The following is a 22053-nucleotide window of genomic DNA, read 5'->3' on the forward strand; positions in this document are numbered from 1 at the left end:
TACAGGTCTCAGCTTTAGGTGCCCTGTTTTCCTGTAATATAGCGAATAACTACTGGATAGCGAGGTTTATGAAGGCAGTTAGTAGATCTACACCACTGCATAAAGACAGAACAGTTCCATGGGATTTAAATTTAGTTCTGTCCTCTCTAACTAAACCCCCCTTTGAACCTCTGCAGGAGGCCTCGATCAAAATGTTGACACTTAAGACAGCCTTCCTGATCGCCATAACCTCAGCTCGCAGGATAGGGGATATACAGGCACTTTCCAGAGCTCCTCCATACACTGAAATCTTGTCAGACAGAGTAGTCCTTAGACCAGACCCAGCATATCTGCCAAAGGTGGCGACACGGTTCCATAGATCACAGGAGATAGTTTTACCATCCTTTATTCCTAACCCCTCTAATCCTAAAGAGCAGGAGCTTCATACGTTAGACGTCAGGAGATCTCTTCTTCAGTATATTTCAGCTACTGATAATTGGAAGAAGGATGGGGCACTGCTTCTTTCCTTCCAAGGTCCAAAGAAAGGATTTAGAGTATCGAAATATTTACTGGCTAAATGGATTAGGGAAACTATCTCTCTAGCTTATACAGCAGGTGGGGGGCCAGCTCCGCAGAACCTAAAGGCACATTCCACCCGGGCCATGGCGTCATCCTGGGCAGAAAGATCTGGAGTGTCAGTGGAGCAGATATGTAAGGCGGCCACATGGTCATCCCCTTCCACTTTCTTTAAACACTATCGGTTGGATTTGGGGTCCTCCTCTGATCTTTCCTTTGGGTTAAGGGTGCTACAATCTATAGTCCCTCCCTAAGGTAGCTTACATCTCTGTAAATCTCTCGTGTGCTGTCATGGGAGTCCGAATAAAGCATTAAGCTACTTACTGGTAGCGGCATTTTTCGGAGGCCCATGACAGCACCCTTAGTTCCCTCCCTATTCACGTGGGGGTAGCACTTCCTGATATGTATATAGCGTAATATGTAAATCTCACGTATGGTGTCTTATTACAATAATGGGTTATTTTGTTTCAAATGTATATAATGTATATATTGTATATTTGTGTACCACTAACCGCGGCAGTCCTCTCAGGCTCTGAAATACAACTGATGCATGGGGAGAGGTGCCGCCCTTTTGTATCTGTAGGTTTCCTGTTCCTTAAGGGCGGATCCCCTCTCTCGTGTGCTGTCATGGGCCTCCGAAAAATGCCGCTACCAGTAAGTAGCTTAATGCTTTTCTCCTTCGCCTCATTGGGGGACACAGACCGTGGGTGTATGCTGCTGCCAATAGGAGGCTGACACTAAGTGATACAAAAAAAGTGATCTCCTCCCCTGCAGTATACACCCCCCTGCTGGCTCTCAGCTAACCAGTTCTTGCTTAGTGTCCGTAGGAGGCACATGGGTCTGGTTCAGACCCCAACGTTTTTATTTTATTGTTTACTTTTCTGTAAATTTTTATTTTTTAATTAACGGAGTGAAGGGGACGACGGTTCCTTTCAAGGTTCCGATCTCCCCCGAACCATCAACAGGCGAGCACGGCGAGTATACCTCCCCGTACCCTCTCCTGCGACGTGGGAAGCCATGCCTGAGCTCACTTCAGGGGCGACGGTTCCTTTCATGGTCCCGATCTCCCCACACCAGCAGCAGGCGACCACCTGGAGTGTCACCTCCATGTTTCCTCTCCTGGAGCCAGGCCTAATGCTGGACAACTGGCCCTGTCCACCCGGACTGAACTCCGTGGCTGTACAGAGGCCCCTCTCTATGGCGTCCGAGCAGCGCCCACTGTCCCACCACTGTGAAGCGGATGGCACAAGGAGGCGGACGGTTCCTCTCCACCTCCCTAACAAACGGATGGTGAATGGAGGCTTATCCCTCCACCGTCCACGCTGCACAGAACAGCGCTGAAACCCACATCCGCGGCGGCTCCATGCCGGGACGCGCACCAATGGTGAGTGGATCCATCTTCAGTGGGATATTCACATGCTGACAGGCAGCCTCAGCCACTTCCCTGTGGCCCACCTCTCTGAGGTAACGCTCTGGATGGCTGCAAAAATTTAGTCCCCGGCTTCGGCCGATTTGTAGGCCGCATCCTGGAAGTCTTGCCTGGAACGACCCACTGGTGACGTCCGCCGGCTACAGAAATTTAGGCCCCGGCTTGGGCCTATTCAACATCGTGTCTGTGGCTCCGCCCCCCAAATTGGCACTTCTCGCTCTCTGCGAGATTTTATCAACTCTGCAGCTCACGGTGGCCATCTTGGTCCACCCGGCCAGCTCACACTGGGGTGACAGTATTTTTGCATTAAAGGGGCACATCGACTCTACATCAGTACCCGGGTAAGGAAGTTCCTGGTCTTAAAGGTGCATGACCAGTATTCCCTGGTCTTAAAGGTGCATGACCAGTATTCCCTGGTCTTAAAGGCGCACGACCAGTATTCCCTGGTCTTAAAGGCGCACGACCAGTATTCCCTGGTCTTAAAGGCGCACGACCAGTATTCCCTGGTCTTAAAGGTGCACGACCAGTATTCTCTGGTCTTAAAGGCGCACGACCAGTATTCCCTGGTCTTAAAGGCGCACGACCAGTATTCCCTGGTCTTAAAGGTGCATGACCAGTATTCCCTGGTCTTAAAGGTGCATGACCAGTATTCTCTGTTCTTAAAGGTGCATGACCAGTAAAAGGCGCATGGCCAGTATTCTCTGTTCTTAAAGGCGCATGACCAGTATTCTCTGTTCTTAAAGGCGCATGACCAGTATTCCCTGGTCTTAAAGGCGTATGACCAGTATTCCCTGGTCTTAAAGGCGCTTGGTCAATCCGAGGAGCCCTCCGCCGCCGACCCCAGCTTTATCCTCTAGTTCCCCTCAGTGGACTTCTTCACTGACCAATCCATGGTTCTCTGACCAAGAAATTGAATCCCTCTGTGTACCCTCTGTGTTTGGAGTGCTCGCAGGACCAATATACATGGTCCCTATCCTACATGGGAGCCGTCGGCTAGCAGGGGCCGCAAGTATTCTAGAAAGATGCAGGCGTCTAGAAACATACAGGCATCTAGAAAATGGAAGTTTTTCGTTTCCTGCTCCTTCACCAATGATTTGATGACAACAAGGCTCTGAATATGGATTGGATATTGCCTGAGCTTGCCAGAGCTTCAGAGACTAAACTCCCTCGAGAGCATTTGCCATTCAATTCGGATAAGCGATTCACTGGACAGAAGCCTCTACGTGGGATGCCATGCCTGGCCTGTTTTTTAAGGGCGACGGGTCCTTTAAAGGGCACCGATCTCCCCACACCATCAACAGACGAGCACACGGAGTGTCGTCTCCATGTTTCCTCTTCTGCATCCAGGCCTAACGCCAGACAACCTGTCCTGTCCACCTGGAGACCTGAACTCTGTGGACATATAGAGGCACCCTTTTTGGCGTACGAGCTCCCCCCTCTGCATCACCACTATTTAGTGGAGGATGCAAGAAGGCGGACAATTCCTCTCCACTTCCCTGTTAAGAGGTTGATGGATCGAGGGTTCCTAATTTTTTATCTCTGCACCGTGAAAAGAGGAGATGGCAAGAGACTATGACCTGCTGGATGCAGCCGCACATTCTGCCATGGGGCAGATTAACCGGGTAGAATCTCCTGTGGTATACCTACCAGTATCCCTACCTGATGGGTCATCAATTAAAAATACCACGGACTGTCAGATAGCAAATCTGGTTCATTCCGTCTTGCGGCTTCGGGTCCAGCGCTCTATCCTCCCTAGCGGCCGCATGGATTGCTAGAGCAATGGTCTCCTGGCTGGAGACCTTAACTACCTTGATTCACACCAGCAACAACTGGCCAATCAAATCCTTTGAGCGGGAGTCTGACAAAGGATTGTATAAGGATTGTCCAGCACAGTCTAGATCTAAGGGATCTTGGTTCCAAACAGGGGAACGAAAAGTAAGATCGACCCTGGACCTCAAACTTCTAACAACCTTTGACATGGTCCTCCTTCTTTGGATGGAGTTCCTCCGCTCAGCCATTACTTCAACAGAAAAAGATGCAGTTTCCGGCATCCATCGACATTCGGGTTGCTTGCCCTCTGCAAAAATTCCTTCGCCTTTCCATTCGTCAACAGCATTTTCAAGTCACAACCTTGTCCTTCGGCCTTGCTTCCGCACCCAGAGTGTTCGCTCGGGTCATGGCGGATGTCATGTTTCTCTTGCACTCTAGAGGCATGCTCGTCCTGCCCTGTTTGGTCTGTCTAGCCGCCCTTCCAGGACTACGCTGAGTCGTCTATATCTCTTGCAATACCTTCTCTCCTGGGCTGGCAGCTACTCTTAGACAAGTTCTCATTTCCAGCCCAGCAGATATCCTTTTTGAGAATGATCCTGCACACTTCTAGAAGGATGGTAATTCTTCCTCGAGACAAGGTCATGGCCCTTCAACAGGGAGCTCGCGCAAGGAGAGTTCTGAGGACTTGATTACTCACCCCCTCATTTCATTCGATTTGCTAAGAGAGTTCTGAGGAAAAATGGTGACGACAATGGAAGCGGTTTCCTTCGCTCCGCTCGTTTTCAGCAAGTCAAACAGACTTTCAGACAATAGTCTCTGAGCTCCTTCTTCATCCAGGGCCTTTCTCCCGGTTCAATGGTTATTAGTAACTACCAATGCCAGTCTTCTCCCCATCATTGTTCTGGAGATCCGAATGGTAGTCTTACAGCAGGTCCACTGCCTTCTGGCGGGTCACCCTATCCGAATTCAATTGGATAATGCCACGGCGGTGCCTTACGTCAGTCATCTAGCAGGTACCCACGGTCAGGCGCCATGTCCGAGGTACCTCACTTTCTCTGATGGGCCGAAGTCTATTATTCGGTGATCTTGGCAGTATATATCCCAGAAGTAGAACTCTGAACGGCAAACAAATTCAGCCGTCAGGGTTCCGCCTCAAGTCAGTGGGAACTTCTCCCCGAAGTCTTCCATCAGATCTGTCCTTACTAGAGCTCTCCAGTTGTAGGTGGGATGACATCCAGACTGAAGGCCAATGTACTCGAGTTCGTGGTTCGGCCTCGAGATCCAAGAGCCATCGCTCTCCATGCTCTGGTTCTGCCGTGGTACCAGTTTCCATAACTCCCCTTCCACTGCTTCCGAAAGCCTTTCGGAAGCAGAAAGGGGCCCCAGTGATCCTCAGAGATCCACACTGACCACGTCCGTTTTTTGTTTGCGGAGCTAGTATCTTCTAGCCTTATCGCAGTACAACTGCAAGTAGGGACTTTCTCACAGGGAGTTTTCACACGTAGTTCTTCCCTATCGCATACCGTTAGATCATTGGGACCTTATTATTCCTAGGAGCCTTACAGTAGGCTCCTTTTTCATCCGGGCAGACTTTACTATCAGGGAAAGTCGTCCCGTTCTCCTCTGCGATATTCTCACTCTGACGAGTCTTCGGAGCTAGCTTCTCTGCTCTTTCAGACTTTTTTTCCCTTATTACCTTCGAGGCAAGGTTGTCCTCAGGCCATCTCCATACCTTGTTACCAAGGTGGTACTGTATTACCACTGTTATAGTTCTTCCCTCATCTCTTTTGGCTCCAGTCCACAAAATGGAATAAGATCCCCCATATTCTGGACGAAGTGAGTGCTCTGAGTAGGTACGTCTTGAGGACGGCGTCCTTCTGAAGGTTGGACGTTTTATTTGGGCTTCCTGACGATAGAGGAAGGCTTCCTGACATTTTCAGGAAGGGTTTAGCCGTTTCATCGACCATGATAACATGGTGAATTCTTTTCACCATCCAGGAGTCCTCCGTGCTAGATGTCAGCCTATCAAGGGTTCTAGGCACCAGGCGTCAGCAAGGCACGCCTGCAAGCTTGCGGATTCGTCCAGTCCGCATGCATTCTTGAAGCACTATACTTCCCACACTTCCACAGATGTGAGTCTGGGCAGGCGGACTCTGCAGGCCACGGTGGCGCACTTGTAAGTAGAGGTTACGCAGGGCCTGATCTATTGTTGTCCCCACCCAGGGACTGCTTTGGGACGTCCCACGGTCTGTGTCCCCCAATGAGGCGAAGGAGAAATAGGGATTTTTGTGTACTCACCGTAAAATCCTTTTCTCCGAGCCATTCATTGGGGGACACAGCTCCCACCCTGTTATTAGCTTATGCTTGTTTTTTAGAATATGACATGCTATACGCTCATACATTGTTATTGATCTCCTACTGCTTTTGCACCGAACTGGTTAGCTGAGAGCCAGCAGGAGGGTGTATACTGCAGGGGAGGAGCTAACTTTTTTTGTATCACTTAGTGTCAGCCTCCTATTGGCAGCAGCATACACCCACGGTCTGTGTCCCCCAATGAATGGCTCGGAGAAAAGGATTTTACGGTGAGTACACAAAAATCCCTATTTTTTTTATTATTATTATTATTATTTTTAACATTACATTTTTTACTATTGATGCCGCATAGGTAGCGTCAATAGTAAAAAGTTGGGGACACACAGGGTAAATAGCGGCGGTAACTGAGTGCGTTACCCACGGCCATTACCGCTGGCATTAACCCTGTGTTAGCGGTGACCGGAGGGGACTATGTGGGCGACAGGCACTGACTGCGGGGAGTAAGGAGCGGCCAGTTTCTTCCAGACTGTGCCCGTCGCTGATTGGTCGTGGCAGCCATGACAGGCAGCTGGTGAGACCAATCCGCGAATGAATAACCGTGACAGAAAGACAGACGGAAGTGACCCTTAGACAATTATATAGATATATAGTAGATAGCCTCTCCATACAGATGACAATCCAGCAGCTGTCAGCTGTTTACTATAGCTGACAACTTGCTGCATCAGCCACGATCAGTGTTTGCACCATCCATATCTGTTTAACCCCTTATATGCTGCTGTAAATAGTGACTACATAATTATAAATGGTTAACAGAGTGTGGTTACTTCCTCTTTATTCCAATTGGCACCCTCAGATCATGATTGTGTGGTCCTGATGTTTGCAATGGCAATTCATGACCAAATAGCGGCCTTAGAGTCTGACGGCTGTAGTAATCTGTTCAGAAGTTAGAGGCATTTAGGTGGTAAAAATACATATTTTCATTTCTGTCATGCCACTTTGCATTAATTCCTGTAAAGCACCTGAAGGGTTCATAAACTACCTGACTGCAGTTTTCAATATGTCAGGGGGTCCTTTTTTCAAAATGGTATCACGTTTGGGGGTTTCCTAATATATGAGACCCCTAAAGTCACTTCAAACATGGATACATCCCTAGGAAAGTAAATTTCCTTGAAAAAATTAAAAACTACTGCTACATTTTTAAAACTCCTAAAATGCTAATAAAATAACATTTCCCACATGTCTGCTTTACATCAGCACCATTTCTAAAATGTTATTTATTAATGTTTTGCTGTTGTATGACTTACATCTGGATTAAAGGGATAATCATTCAAAGTGTGAAAATTGCAATTTTGTTTTACATTTTTCTCAAATTTCTGATATATTTTTTTATAAATAAACACAAAACATATTAACCTAAATTTACCATTATCATAAAGTAAAATGTCACTAAAAAACAGTATCAAAATCAATGGGATTTGTTGAAGCGTTCCAGAGTTAATACCACAAAGTGACACTGGTCAGATTTCAAAAGTTTGGCTCCGTCATTAAGGGGTTAATAAACACTTGACCTGCTAGAGGTAATTTTTTTTTTTTGTATTTATTTAACTTAACTTCAATCAATCAAGGAAATATGGTTTACAGAGACAATTAGAAAATGTGTATAATATTCGGTAAAGGACAGGGTGCATGCAGACGGCGAGGATTTGGGGTAGTTGTGACTGCGCCTGTTGCTGGAGGACAAGCAACATGCTCATTCACAACATTGCTTCCTGTCCCACTTTGCAGGTTGGCACAGGACACAACTTCTGAAGCCACACCAGTGCGAAGAGGTGATTGGTTGGATAGCAGAAAATGCTTCCAGCATGCTTGGTGGCTTCACCCGGCAGTCCACACGGTCCAGTCTCACCACCCAAGAGGCTGGGTCACTAAATATTCACCCTGATATTCCTTTCTCCCACCATGTCAAGTCCCAGTGATCCCCCACTAGGAAACTCTGAGGAGCGCTTTACATAATTTCTTGATTGTGGTCTGTCACTCTGAATGTTCTAAGAGGGACAGGAGAACATGCTGTTTAGTGGTGCACAAAACTTAGAGTGGCCACAAGAACAAGATAGATGATGAGACACAGTTGCCGATGTCAGGAGGACCAGGGTGAGGTGGTAGATGACAAAGTCACTGACCTAACCTGGGAAACTGGCATGCAGAGCGAGGCCAGCAGCGCTTATGGGCAGGGATCGGCAGCATCAAAACAGACAGGAAAAGTAAGTGGGGTGACCAGACGGAGAAGACGGGAGACTTCTGCAAAGCAGGGACACTCATGAATTTCTCTTTCAAAGAGGTGTTCCCCAGTCTGGGACTTTTTTTTAAAGCGTTCTGAGACAAAAAAAAAATGTAGTTTGCAACCTGTGTCATGCCAATATCAGGGGACTGACCACTAAGAGCCTAACCACCACCACCATCATCAAGCACGTCATCTAAGGCACCCGACTCGGTGAGCTGAATGCCTAGGTCCATAATTGGTGCCAGCAAGTGACACCACTGCCTCTTCCTCTGTGCTAGGTGCTTGCAAATAGCCTCTCACCCTGCACCTGTCCTTGCACATTGTGAGGCACCATCATCAGGCACTTCCAAATTCTTGTCCAAGCACAGCGTTCAGCTGTCCCTACCCAGCTCACTTCTGTGCCTAAACAGTCACTGGTGACAATTAAACAAGAAGCTTTGCATGCGGACCAAGTGGAGATGGAGGAAGACAGGGAGATACTTCCCAGCCCAGATGGGTTGAGGGGAATGAGGAAGGAGAGGAGGACGAGACGAAGAGTCGTCATCATGGTGGACACAGGGAAGTTTTGGCTGTAGAGAGCTTGAAACATATGGCCGACTTCTTGTGCTGCTGCCTTTCCTGTGACCCTTGCATTATATTCATCTTGGCGAAAAAGAGTGCTGATTGTTGACCTTGCTAGACCAACACTACAAGGAGAACCAATATATTCACGTCAGCAGGATTTCCTCCTCCACCATCGATTGGGTTGTCAATAGGGTTGCCAACTTGACTTTTTTTTTTTCTGGACAGCTTATCAAAAAATCAGGCAAAAAAATGTTATGGACACATTGAAAAATCATTATGATAGTGGTACATATCTACAGTCCATAGTTTTGATATCGCATACAATGGGAGATCAAAAGCAGGACAAAGGCACAGCTGCATGACCTCGGGTTAATGAAGCTGCCCACACACCAGGGATTACGGGGGCCACTTCCAAAGAAAAAGAATCTGTATATCCATAGAAAAAGAGGATAGGCACATACCGTCCCGTGCAACAAATCCTTTATTGTGGCATCATAATACCAACAGCAGGCGTATAGAACGACAGAGCAAATACAGAGGACGATCGTTTTGCGCTTACATTGCGCTTCAACAGGTCATTGCTGTTGGTATGATGATGCCACAATCAGCTTTCTTTTCTATGGATAGTTTTGATATGAAGACAAGTGCTGCATTCACCATCAAATGATGAGAATTTAACAGTCAAAATTACCTGCAGAAGTTTCTTAATAAATAAAAAAAAATATCATGGACATTTTTTTTTTTTTTTTGCAGACTGGGCAAAAAATTGCCATTTTTATACTGTCCTGGAATTTCTGGCCGATTGGCAACTTTGGATGGCAGGAGGGCAGCCACATGGTACAGCTCATGGGCCACTGTTTTCAGCCCTTTGGTTGCCACAGACCATGAGCCAGACAGGAACAGTAAGGCTGCCGTCACACTAGCAGTATTTGGTCAGTATTTTACATCAGTATTTGTAAGCCAAAACCATGAGTGGGTGATAGAAACATATGCACCACTTCTGCATTTATCACCCTCTCCTGGTTTTGGCTTACAAATACTGATGTAAAATACTGACCAAATACTGCTAGTGTGACGGCATCCTTAGAAGGCTGGATGTGGCCTGCGTGCAGCACTTTGCCATGTCTAATGTATACTATGTACTAAAGATTTGAGTTACGGCAAACTATGCCTTTTGGCTAAAAAAAAAAAAAACACAACAAAATCTTAGGCCATGTTCACACGTTCCTGATTTCCCTGCTGTTTTTTCTGCACTAAAAACCGCAGCTCTTGGCAGAAAACGCAGGTGCGTTTTTTGATGCAGTTTTCTCTGCAGAGTCTGTGTGTCTTCTAGGAAGTTTTTTTAGGGTTAAAATGGCTGAAAATACCCTAACCCTACCCCTAACCCTAGTTCTAACTGTAGTGGGGGAAAAAAAAAAATTCTTTATTTTATTATTGTTACTACCTATGGGGGTAATAAGGGGGGGTCATTTACCTTTTTTTTTATTTTGATCACTGTGAGGTTATCACAGTGATCAAAATGTGCCTGGAACGAATCTGCCGGCCGGCAGATTCGGTGGGCGCACTGCGAATGCGCCCGCCATTTTGGAAGATGGCGGTGCCCAGGGAGAAGACGGCCGGACGGACACCGGGAGGCCCGGTAAGTATAAGGGGGGGGGGGAGATGAGAGCACGGGGGTGGGGGGGGCGTCGGAGCACGGGCGTGGCATCGGAGCATGGGGGGCAGCCACACTCCACCCACGCACTTCCTGCTGCAGCGGTTCTGCACCACAAACCGCAGAAAACCCGCAGATATTTTTTTCGTCTGTGGGTTTGACCTCACAATGGAGGTCAATGGGTGCAGAACCGCTGCAGTTCCGCAAAAAGAAGTGACATGGCACTTCTTTTTTACCGCAGCTATTCAGCGCGGCTTTTTTAGTGCATTTCCGCAATGTGGGCACAGCGGTTCCTGTTTTCCATAGGGTACATTGTACTGTACCCTGCATGGAAAACAGCTGCAGACCCGCAGCGGCAAAATCGCGGCGGTTCTGCAGTTAAAAACGCATAGTGTGAACATGGCCTTAAGATGGGGATAATTACAGCCTGGATAAAATAGGTAGTATGACCTCTGCCAAAGCCTGTCCTAAGGAGCAATGCTGGCACCAGCAGTCAGACCCTGAGCAACTGATGGCCATTTGATAAAAATCCATAAAAAAAGTGTAGTTACTCACCGATAACGGTGTTTCTCAGAGCCCATGACAGCACTACCAGAGAGAGGGGATCCGCCCTTCAGGGACAGGAAACCTACAGGATAAAAGGGCGGTACCTCTCCCTTGCATCAGTTTTGTTTACAGAGCATCGGAGGTCCTCCAGGTTAGTCACAAAAACACAAAAAATATGCAATTTAATCATAATGCTTAACAGTGAACACCGTGTCTATATGTAAAAACCACTTCACACAAATAATGTGCTCACCGCACACGTGATGGGGGGGGGGGGGGGAATAAGCAGGTGCTGTCATGGGCTCTGAGAAACACCGTTATCGGTAACTACACTTTTCTCAGTCGCCCATGACAGCACTACCAGAGAGAATTACAGAGATCATTGCTTAGGGAGGGACCACAGCCTGCAGAACCCTTCTCCCAAAGGTTAGGTCAGACGAAGAGGCTAGGTCTAAGCGGTAGTGTCTGAAGAAGGTTGAAGGTGATGACCAGGTGGCCGCCTTACAGATCTGATCTAATGGTACCTCTGACCTTTCGGCCCAGGAGGTCGTCATAGCCCTTGTAGAATGTGCCTTCAGTCCTTGCGGAATGGCGTTCCCGGAGGATGAGTACGCCAAAGCTATTGCATCTGTGACCCATCGAGCTATAGTGCCCTTAGAAGCTTTGAGTCCTTTCCTGGGTCCCTGGAAGCAGATAAAAAGAGACCCTTCCTTCCTATACTGCTGGGTGATTTTTATGTACTGGACCAGGCACCTTTTAACGTCTAGTGTATGGAATTTCTCTTCCTTCTTATTTTTAGGGTTTTGACAGAAAGAAGGAAGGATTATTTCTTGGGATCTATGGAATGTTGACGCAACTTTCGGTAGATAGGAAGGGTCTGTTTTTAATATAACTTTATCATCCAGAATTTGTGTAAATGGAGGGTTTACAGACAGGGCTTGGAGATTTTCTGATTGAGGGTGGAACACCGGTCCCTGAGACAGGAGATCCGGAAGCACCCAGGGATCGGTGATTGATAACATCCTCAGCCATGAAAACCAGGCTCTCTTGGGCCAGAAGGGGGCTATCAAGATGAGTCTGGATTTGTCCTGCCTGATCTTTCTCAGAACTGCTGGAATGAGAATAGTAGGGGGAAATGCATATGTTAGGGTCTGTGTCCAGGGTATTGTGAATGCATCCACGGCCTGAGGATTCCCCCTGGGATCTAGGGAACAGAAAGTTTCCACTTTCTTGTTGTGCATATTGGCAAAGGTCTATTACAGGGATCCCCCATAGATCTGTAATTTTGTTGAATATGCCCTGATTTAGAGACCACTCCCCCTGCTTTAGTTGGGTACGACTCAGAAAGTCCGCTTTTTGGTTTTCCACCCCCTTTATATGTAGGGCTGATAGGGACAGGAAGTTGTTTTGTACCAGGCTGAAAATTTCGGAGGTAGTTTCCATTAATGATTGAGACCTGGTTCCCCCCTGGTGGTTTAAGTAAGCTACTACTACTTTGTTGTCCGAGAATACTCGGACATGATGGCCTTGCAGTTGGTCTAGGAAGTACAGTAGTGCATGATTCACGGCCCTCAACTCTTTTTGATTTGAGGAAGATCTGAGCTCCTGAATTGTCCATATCCCCTAAGTGACTCTGTCGTCTAGGTGAGCCCCCCACCCTGTGGGACTTGCATCTGTGGTAACTATCTGAGACGCCTCTATTACCCAGGGAATCCCTTTTGACAAGTTGTTGGGATTCAGCCACCAGCCCAGGGAATGAATAGTGGGTAAACTTAGAGTCATTCGATTTTCTAACCGTCCTCCTAGTATTTTTTGGTTCCTTAAAATATCCCACTGAAGTGTCCTTGTGTGGAGCTGTGCCCACTGAACAGCTGGGAGACAGGCAGAGAGGGATCCCAGTAATATCATTGCCTTTCTTAGAGTCATGGTAGGGTTTGCACGCGCTTGTGACACTAGGTGGATCGTTCATGACAGGTACCGTCCGAGAAGGTTCCCCGTCAGGGACAGGAAACCAAACTGATGCAGGGGAGAGGTACCGCCCTTTTATCCTGTAGGTTTCCTGTCCCTGAAGGGCAGATCCCCTCTCTCTGGTAGTGCTGTCATGGGCGACTGAGAAAGTGTTCTATGACTCTACAACTGATCAAGCTGTATGGTCCACAGCGAATGGGAGGTGGCCACACAAGGCAGATATACACAGAGAAACACTGCTGGGACCTAATAAATTGGTTACATAAGTGATTGAAATTTATTTTTAAACTGTAAGACCACCTCCCTGGGTGGGAGGAGGGGGTGTACCAGCAAAGTGAGGGTGCGGGACCTGGGATAGTAGGAGGGGTGTCAGTGGAGAGGTAGTGCAAAGCGCATTGATTTCCCAGTGATGGGACTTCAAGAAGATGGTCGCCGAAGGCAGCACATGGGCAGATTGGAATCTCAGCTGAGCCAAGATCCCAATCTACCAAGGCACTGCTTCCGGTGGCCGTTTTCCCGAAGCCCACCGTTGGTAAATCAATGTGAAGAGCAGGGACTCCGCTCCTGCCTCATCGCAGACACACCTACTTCCAGCCTAGGGCCCACAGCCTCACCCCACTTCTTCCGGAGAGAAAAAAAAAAAAAAGTCCCTCAGTCCTAAAAATACAGTAACCGCTGCCAAGGACAGGAAAGAAAATGTCAGCGAGATCTCAATGATTTAGTGCGGGTCTACTGGGGAGGACTTTGCTGCAGAGTTTCTCCAACAAATTGCAATGTGTGAACATACCCCGAGCTATAGAAATGAAAATTCAACTCCGTTCTCAAACAGTTTTATTAAAACACAAATAAATCTAACAAAAAGGAGAAAAAAATATATATAATTTATACATACAAGTCTATAACAACAAACTTTACAAATATGTAGGACTAAGCCACATTAGAGATAAGAAACGATGAAAACAAAAAGCGCAAACGACATCACCCCCCCATAGCTCCACCAACATGCAGCCTCACATGACTGACATCTCCCTCTTAGGCCCCTTTCACGCATCAGTTTTTAGCCATCAGTCGCAATCCGTCAAATTTTTATTTCCTCAGACTTGTATTAGCGACGGATGGCCTCACATTTCATCTGTTTTTCGCTGGATCCGTCAAAAATTCTCCGGCGGCCGGAGACAAACGGACATAGTAATGTTTGTGTCCATCGAAAAAAAAAAAACAGACAGCGATGAGTCCGTTGTTTGCTCGAATGAGAGTCTATGGGCACCGGTTCCATCGCATCAGTTTTACACAAACTGCGACAGATCTGTCGAGCCAACGGATTGTGACTGACGGCAAAAAACTGATGTGTGAAAGGGGCCTTACCTGTGCAGACCAACCATTCCACATGCAGCCCCATGCGTGAGAAATCAAGCCCTTCCCTGCACAGCCCACCACATGCAGGCACACGCAAGTAACATCACTCACTAAGGCTGCTTTTACACTTACCGTGGTTTTGTGGTCAGTTTTTGCGGCCCCAATAGATTTCTATGGGACCGCAAAAACGGGCTGCCAAAAATCGTAGGAGCGCCCTACGTCCGTGAGGGCCGTAAAAAATTATTGAGCTTGCTTGATATTTTTCACGGCTTACGTACACAGCCCCCATTGTAAATCAATGGGGCCGCTAAAACGACAGAAGGTTGCTTTTGCGGTGCGCCGTGACTTCTGTTTTTGCGGACCGCCTTTTTTTTTCCCCAATACTTTTGCTATAGTATTGGGAACCTGAAAAATGGCGATCCGCAGGTTTTTTGTGGTCCGATATTGCAGCAGACCTTGAAAATTGCAGCGCTACGGCCCGCAATAAAACATGGGAAGTGTAAGGGTATGTGCACACGCTGCGGATTTAGCTGCAGATCCGCAGCAGTTTCCCATGCATTTATATTACCATGCAAAGCAATGGGAAATGAAATCCGCAGTGCACATGCTGCGGGAAAAAAAACGCGCGGAAACGCAGCGGTTTATTTTCCGCAGCATGTCAATTCTTTCTGCGGATTCCGTTGCGGGTTTGCTCCTGCTTCAATAGAAATCTGCAGGTGAAAACCCGCAGAGGAAACCGCAAAAGAAACCACGGTAAATCTGCAGTAAAAGCCCCCAGCAAACAGCCCCACATGACTGATATTAGTTGCATTAACCACGCAGCCCCCCTGCATACAGCCCCACATGACTGACATTAGCTCCATTAACCACGCAGCCCCCCTGCATACAGCCCCACATGACTGACATTAGCTCCATTAACCACGCAGCCCCCCTGCATACAGCCCCACATGACTGACATTAGCTCCATTAACCACGCAGACCCCCTGCATACAGCCCCACATGACTGACATTAGCTCCATTAACCACGCAGACCCGAGCATGAAGCCCCACAATGACTGACATTAGCTCTATTAACCACGCACACCCCCACATGACTGACATTAGCTCCATTAACCACACTGCCCCCCAGCATGCATGCAGCCCCACATGACTGACATTAGCTCCATTTAGCCACACTGCCCCCCAGAATGCAGCCCCGCATGACTGACATTAGCTCCACTAACCACGCAGCCCCCCTGCATACAGCCCCACATGACTGACATTAGCTCCATTAACCACGCAGACCCCCTGCATACAGCCCCACATGACTGACATTAGCTCCATTAACCACGCAGACCCGAGCATGAAGCCCCACAATGACTGACATTAGCTCCATTAACCACACTGCCCCCCAGCATGCATGCAGCCCCACATGACTGACATTAGCTCCATTTAGCCACACTGCCCCCCAGAATGCAGCCCCGCATGACTGACATTAGCTCCACTAACCACGCAGCCCCCCTGCATACAGCCCCACATGACTGACATTAGCTCCATTAACCACGCAGACCCCCAGCATACAGCCCCACATGACTGACATTAGTTCCATTAACCACGCAGACCCCCAGCATACAGCCCCACATGACTGATATTAGCTCCATTAGCCACGCAGACCCCCAGCATGCAGCCCCGCATGACTGACATTAGCTCCATTAACCACGCAGACCCCCCAGCATACAGCCCCACATGACTGACATTAGCTCTATTAACCACGCAGACCCCCAGCCCCACATGACTGACATTAGCTCCATTAACCACGCAGCCCCCAGCATACAGCCCCACATGACTGATATTAGCTCCATTAACCACGCAGCCCCCCTGCATACAGCCCCGCATGACTGACATTAGCTCCATTAACCACGCAGCCCCCAGCATGCAGCCCCACATGACTGACATTAGCTCCATTAACCACGCAGCCCCCCTGCATACAGCCCCGCATGACTGACATTAGTTCCATTAACCACGCAGACCCCCTGCATACAGCCCCACATGACTGACATTAGCTCCACTAACCACGCAGACCCCCTGCATACAGCCCCACATGACTGACATTAGCTCCACTAACCACGCAGACCCCCTGCATACAGCCCCACATGACTGACATTAGCTCCATTAACCACGCAGACCCCCTGCATACAGCCCCACATGACTGACATTAGCTCCATTAACCACGCAGACCCCCTGCATACAGCCCCACATGACTGACATTAGCTCCACTAACCACGCAGACCCCCTGCATACAGCCCCACATGACTGACATTAGCTCCATTAACCACGCAGACCCCCTGCATACAGCCCCACATGACTGACATTAGCTCCACTAACCACGCAGACCCCCTGCATACAGCCCCACATGACTGACATTAGCTCCATTAACCACGCAGACCCCCTGCATACAGCCCCACATGACTGACATTAGTTCCATTAACCACGCAGCCCCCCTGCATACAGCCCCACATGACTGACATTAGTTCCATTAACCACGCAGCCCCACATGACTGACATTAGTTCCATTAACCACGCAGACCCCCAGCATACAGCCCCACATGACTGACATTAGCTCCACTAACCACGCAGACCCCCAGCATACAGCCCCACATGACTGACATTAGCTCCATTAACCACGCAGACCCCCAGCATACAGCCCCACATGACTGACATTAGTTCCATTAACCACGCAGACCCCCAGCATACAGCCCCACATGACTGACATTAGCTCCACTAACCACGCAGACCCCCAGCATACAGCCCCACATGACTGACATTAGTTCCATTAACCACGCAGACCCCCAGCATACAGCCCCACATGACTGACATTAGCTCCATTAACCACGCAGACCCCCTGCATACAGCCCCACATGACTGACATTAGCTCCACTAACCACGCAGACCCCCTGCATACAGCCCCACATGACTGACATTAGCTCCATTAACCACGCAGACCCCCTGCATACAGCCCCACATGACTGACATTAGCTCCACTAACCACGCAGACCCCCTGCATACAGCCCCACATGACTGACATTAGCTCCATTAACCACGCAGACCCCCTGCATACAGCCCCACATGACTGACATTAGTTCCATTAACCACGCAGCCCCCCTGCATACAGCCCCACATGACTGACATTAGTTCCATTAACCACGCAGCCCCACATGACTGACATTAGTTCCATTAACCACGCAGACCCCCAGCATACAGCCCCACATGACTGACATTAGCTCCATTAACCACGCAGACCCCCAGCATGCAGCCCCGCATGACTGACATTAGCTCCATTAACCACGCAGACCCCCAGCATACAGCCCCACATGACTGACATTAGTTCCATTAACCACGCAGCCCCCCAGCATACAGCCCCACATGACTGACATTAGCTCCACTAACCACGCAGACCCCCAGCATACAGCCCCACATGACTGACATTAGCTCCATTAACCACGCAGACCCCCAGCATACAGCCCCACATGACTGACATTAGCTCCATTAACCACGCAGCCCCCCAGCATACAGCCCCACATGACTGACATTAGCTCCACTAACCACGCAGACCCCCAGCATACAGCCCCACATGACTGACATTAGCTCCACTAACCACGCAGACCCCCAGCATACAGCCCCACATGACTGACATTAGCTCCACTAACCACGCAGACCCCCAGCATACAGCCCCACATGACTGACATTAGCTCCATTAACCACGCAGCCCCCCAGCATACAGCCCCACATGACTGACATTAGTGCCATTAACCACGCAGCCCCCCAGCATACAGCCCCACATGACTGACATTAGCTCCACTAACCACGCAGACCCCCAGCATACAGCCCCACATGACTGACATTAGCTCCATTAACCACGCAGACCCCCAGCATACAGCCCCACATGACTGACATTAGTTCCATTAACCACGCAGACCCCCAGCATACAGCCCCACATGACTGACATTAGCTCCACTAACCACGCAGACCCCCAGCATACAGCCCCACATGACTGACATTAGTTCCATTAACCACGCAGACCCCCTGCATACAGCCCCACATGACTGACATTAGCTCCACTAACCACGCAGACCCCCAGCATACAGCCCCACATGACTGACATTAGTTCCATTAACCACGCAGACCCCCAGCATACAGCCCCACATGACTGACATTAGCTCCATTAACCACGCAGCCCCCAGCATGCAGCCCCACATGACTGACATTAGTTCCATTAACCACGCAGACCCCCAGCATACAGCCCCACATGACTGACATTAGCTCCATTAACCACGCAGACCCCCAGCATACAGCCCCACATGACTGACATTAGCTCCATTAACCACGCAGCCCCCCAGCATACAGCCCCACATGACTGACATTAGCTCCATTAACCACGCAGACCCCCAGCATACAGCCCCACATGACTGACATTAGCTCCATTAACCACGCAGACCCCCAGCATACAGCCCCACATGACTGATATTAGCTCCATTAACCACGCAGACCCCCAGCATACAGCCCCACATGACTGACATTAGCTCCACTAACCACGCAGACCCCCAGCATACAGCCCCACATGACTGACATTAGCTCCACTAACCACGCAGACCCCCAGCATACAGCCCCACATGACTGACTGAATCCCCCTTCCCAGCATGCAGCTCCACGCAGCAGCACCGTCATGCATCTGTTCCATCCCAAGCATGCAACCCCATGTTAATAACATCACCACCATTCCCACAGCACGCCATGAGTGACATCAGTTCCCTCCCTGCAGATCCCCTAGAATGCAGTGCTATGCAAGTAATATCCCTTTTCTTGTGCAGACCCCCAGCATGCATCCCTATGCAAGTGACATTAACCCCTTCTGTTTGCAGCCCCATGTGAGTCTCATCACTCCCCCCTTCTCCACACTTCTCCGTGAAACCCTCCAACATGCAGCCCCCATATACTAACATCATCCATGTTTCTTAGCCCCCAAAATACATCCGCAGACCAATTACACGGAGTCCTCATTCCCGCCTGCATAGGACGCCATTGTGCAGAGCCTCAGTCCTCTACTCTCCAGCAGCTGCACACAGCGGTTCTATCTCCACTCTCCAGTCCCTGCTATCGAGGCCCCGCCTCTTCCGGTGACATCACTCTCTCAAAACCAACTCCATTCTAGACGTTACCCAGTGAGCACACTGTAGCTTCCTGGTGTCCGGTCTGCGGAATGTAGAAGGAGGCCCCGCCTCTTCCGGTGACATTGTCCCCTCTCAAGAGCAACTCCATCCTAGACGCTGCCCTCATTGTTGGGGATCATGTGCGGTTTCTGACAGGACAGGTATGGCGCCGCTCCCGTGTCCTGCGGATGCGTGTATCTGTGTATGGCTGCGTGTATCTGCATGTATATAGCTGTGTGTATGGCTACATGTCTGTGTGTACATGTATCTGCATGTATACAGCTGTGTGTATGGCTACATGTCTGTGTGTACATGTATCTGCATGTATACAGCTGTGTGCATGGCTACATGTCTGTGTGTACATGTATCTGCATGTATATAGCTGTGTGTATGGCTACATGTCTGTGTACACGTATCTGCATGTATACAGCTGTGTGTATGGCTACATGTCTGTGTACACGTATCTGCATGTATACAGCTGTGTGCATGGCTACATGTCTGTGTACATGTATCTGCATGTATATAGCTGTGTGCATGGCTACATGTCTGTGTACATGTATCTGCATGTATACAGCTGTGTGCATGGCTACATGTCTGTGTACATGTATCTGCATGTATACAGCTGTGTGTATGGCTACATGTCTGTGTACATGTATCTGCATGTATACAGCTGTGTGCATGGCTACATGTCTGTGTACATGTATCTGCATGTATACAGCTGTGTGCATGGCTACATGTCTGTGTACATGTATCTGCATGTATACAGCTGTGTGTATGGCTACATGTCTGTGTACATGTATCTGCATGTATACAGCTGTGTGCATGGCTACATGTCTGTGTACATGTATCTGCATGTATACAGCTGTGTGCATGGCTACATGTCTGTGTACATGTATCTGCATGTATACAGCTGTGTGCATGGCTACATGTCTGTGTACATGTATCTACATGTATACAGCTGTGTGCATGGCTACATGTCTGTGTACATGTATCTACATGTATACAGCTGTGTGCATGGCTACATGTCTGTGTACATGTATCTGCATGTATATAGTTGTGTGCATGGCTACATTTCTATGTGTACATGTGTCTGCATGTATACAGCTGTGTGCATGGCTACATTTCTATGTGTACATGTGTCTGCATGTATACAGCTGTGTGTATGGCTACATGTCTGTGTACATGTGTCTGCATGTATACAGCTGTGTGTATGGCTACATGTCTGTGTACATGTGTCTGCATGTATACAGCTGTGTGCATGGCTACATTTCTATGTGTACATGTGTCTGCATGTATACAGCTGTGTGCATGGCTACATTTCTATGTGTACATGTATCTGCATGTATACAGCTGTGTGCATGGCTACATGTCTGTGTACATGTATCTGCATGTATACAGCTGTGTGTATGGCTACATGTCTGTGTACATGTATCTGCATGTATACAGCTGTGTGCATGGCTACATTTCTATGTGTACATGTGTCTGCATGTATACAGCTGTGTGCATGGCTACATTTCTATGTGTACATGTATCTGCATGTATATAGCTGTGTGTATGGCTACATGTCTACGTGTGGCTGCATGTATATAGCTGTGTGCATGGCTACATGTCTATGTGTACATGTATCTGTATTTAGGTATGTTTTCATCTATGTACAGTTGCTCACACACAGCATTTTTTTGTGATTTACTACTTCATAACCTGGAATTTTGCATCAGGTCATGTAAAGAGCATGCCTAGAATTGTGAACATTTAGTTTTTGTTTACTCTGCAGCAATGAACAAATAGACAAAATAAATGAAAACCTCAAGTGCATAACTATTCCCCCCCCTAAAGTCAGTACTTTGTAGAGACTCCTTTTGCGGCAATTACAGCTGCACGTCACTTTGCATAAGTCTCTTTATAAGTCTCTAATAGTTTTCCACATCTTCCACTTGGATTTTTGCCCATTCCTCAAGGCAATACTGCTCCAGCTCCTTCAAGTTAGAAGTTTCCTCTGGTGAACAGCAATCTTCACATCTGACCACAGATTCACAATTGGTTTAAGGTCTAGGCATTGACTAGTCCACTACAAAACATTTACATGTTTCCCCTTAACGACCGCCGATACGCCTTTTAACAGTGGCAGCTAAGGGGCCTTTTTCCTCAGCACCACATTTTAATGGCGCTGAGAAATAAGGATATATCGTCCCCCAGCATCTGAAAATCTTCAGGGTATGTGCACACGTTCACGATTTTTCGCGATAAAAACGCAGACATGTGCATCCTATCATTTAGAATGCATTCTGCAATTTTTGTGCACATGATGCATCACGGTAAAAAAAAGTAGCATGTTCATTAATTTTGCGGATTTTTCATGTTTTTCACGCTATTTAATGCATTGGGAAAAACCACAAAAAACAACGCAAAAACGCATAAAAAACGCATGCGG

General features: G+C 48.3%; 2 protein-coding genes across 2 annotated transcripts in view; one reads left to right on the top strand and one right to left on the bottom strand.

Moving 5' to 3' along the window:
- Nucleotides 1-22053, bottom strand: part of MRM3 (mitochondrial rRNA methyltransferase 3) — a 154795-nt gene that overhangs the window by 48483 nt on the left and 84259 nt on the right. The gene's annotated exons all lie outside the window — the stretch shown is intronic.
- Nucleotides 19669-22053, top strand: part of GEMIN4 (gem nuclear organelle associated protein 4) — a 31527-nt gene continuing 29142 nt past the window's right edge. Inside the window, exon 1 of the mRNA XM_069757365.1 lies at nt 19669-19783. The gene's annotated coding sequence lies outside the window, so the exon portion shown is untranslated. The remainder of the gene's footprint in view (nt 19784-22053) is intronic.

This window comes from Ranitomeya imitator, chromosome 3 (genome assembly GCF_032444005.1).
Source record: "Ranitomeya imitator isolate aRanImi1 chromosome 3, aRanImi1.pri, whole genome shotgun sequence".
Lineage (NCBI taxonomy): Eukaryota > Metazoa > Chordata > Amphibia > Anura > Dendrobatidae > Ranitomeya > Ranitomeya imitator.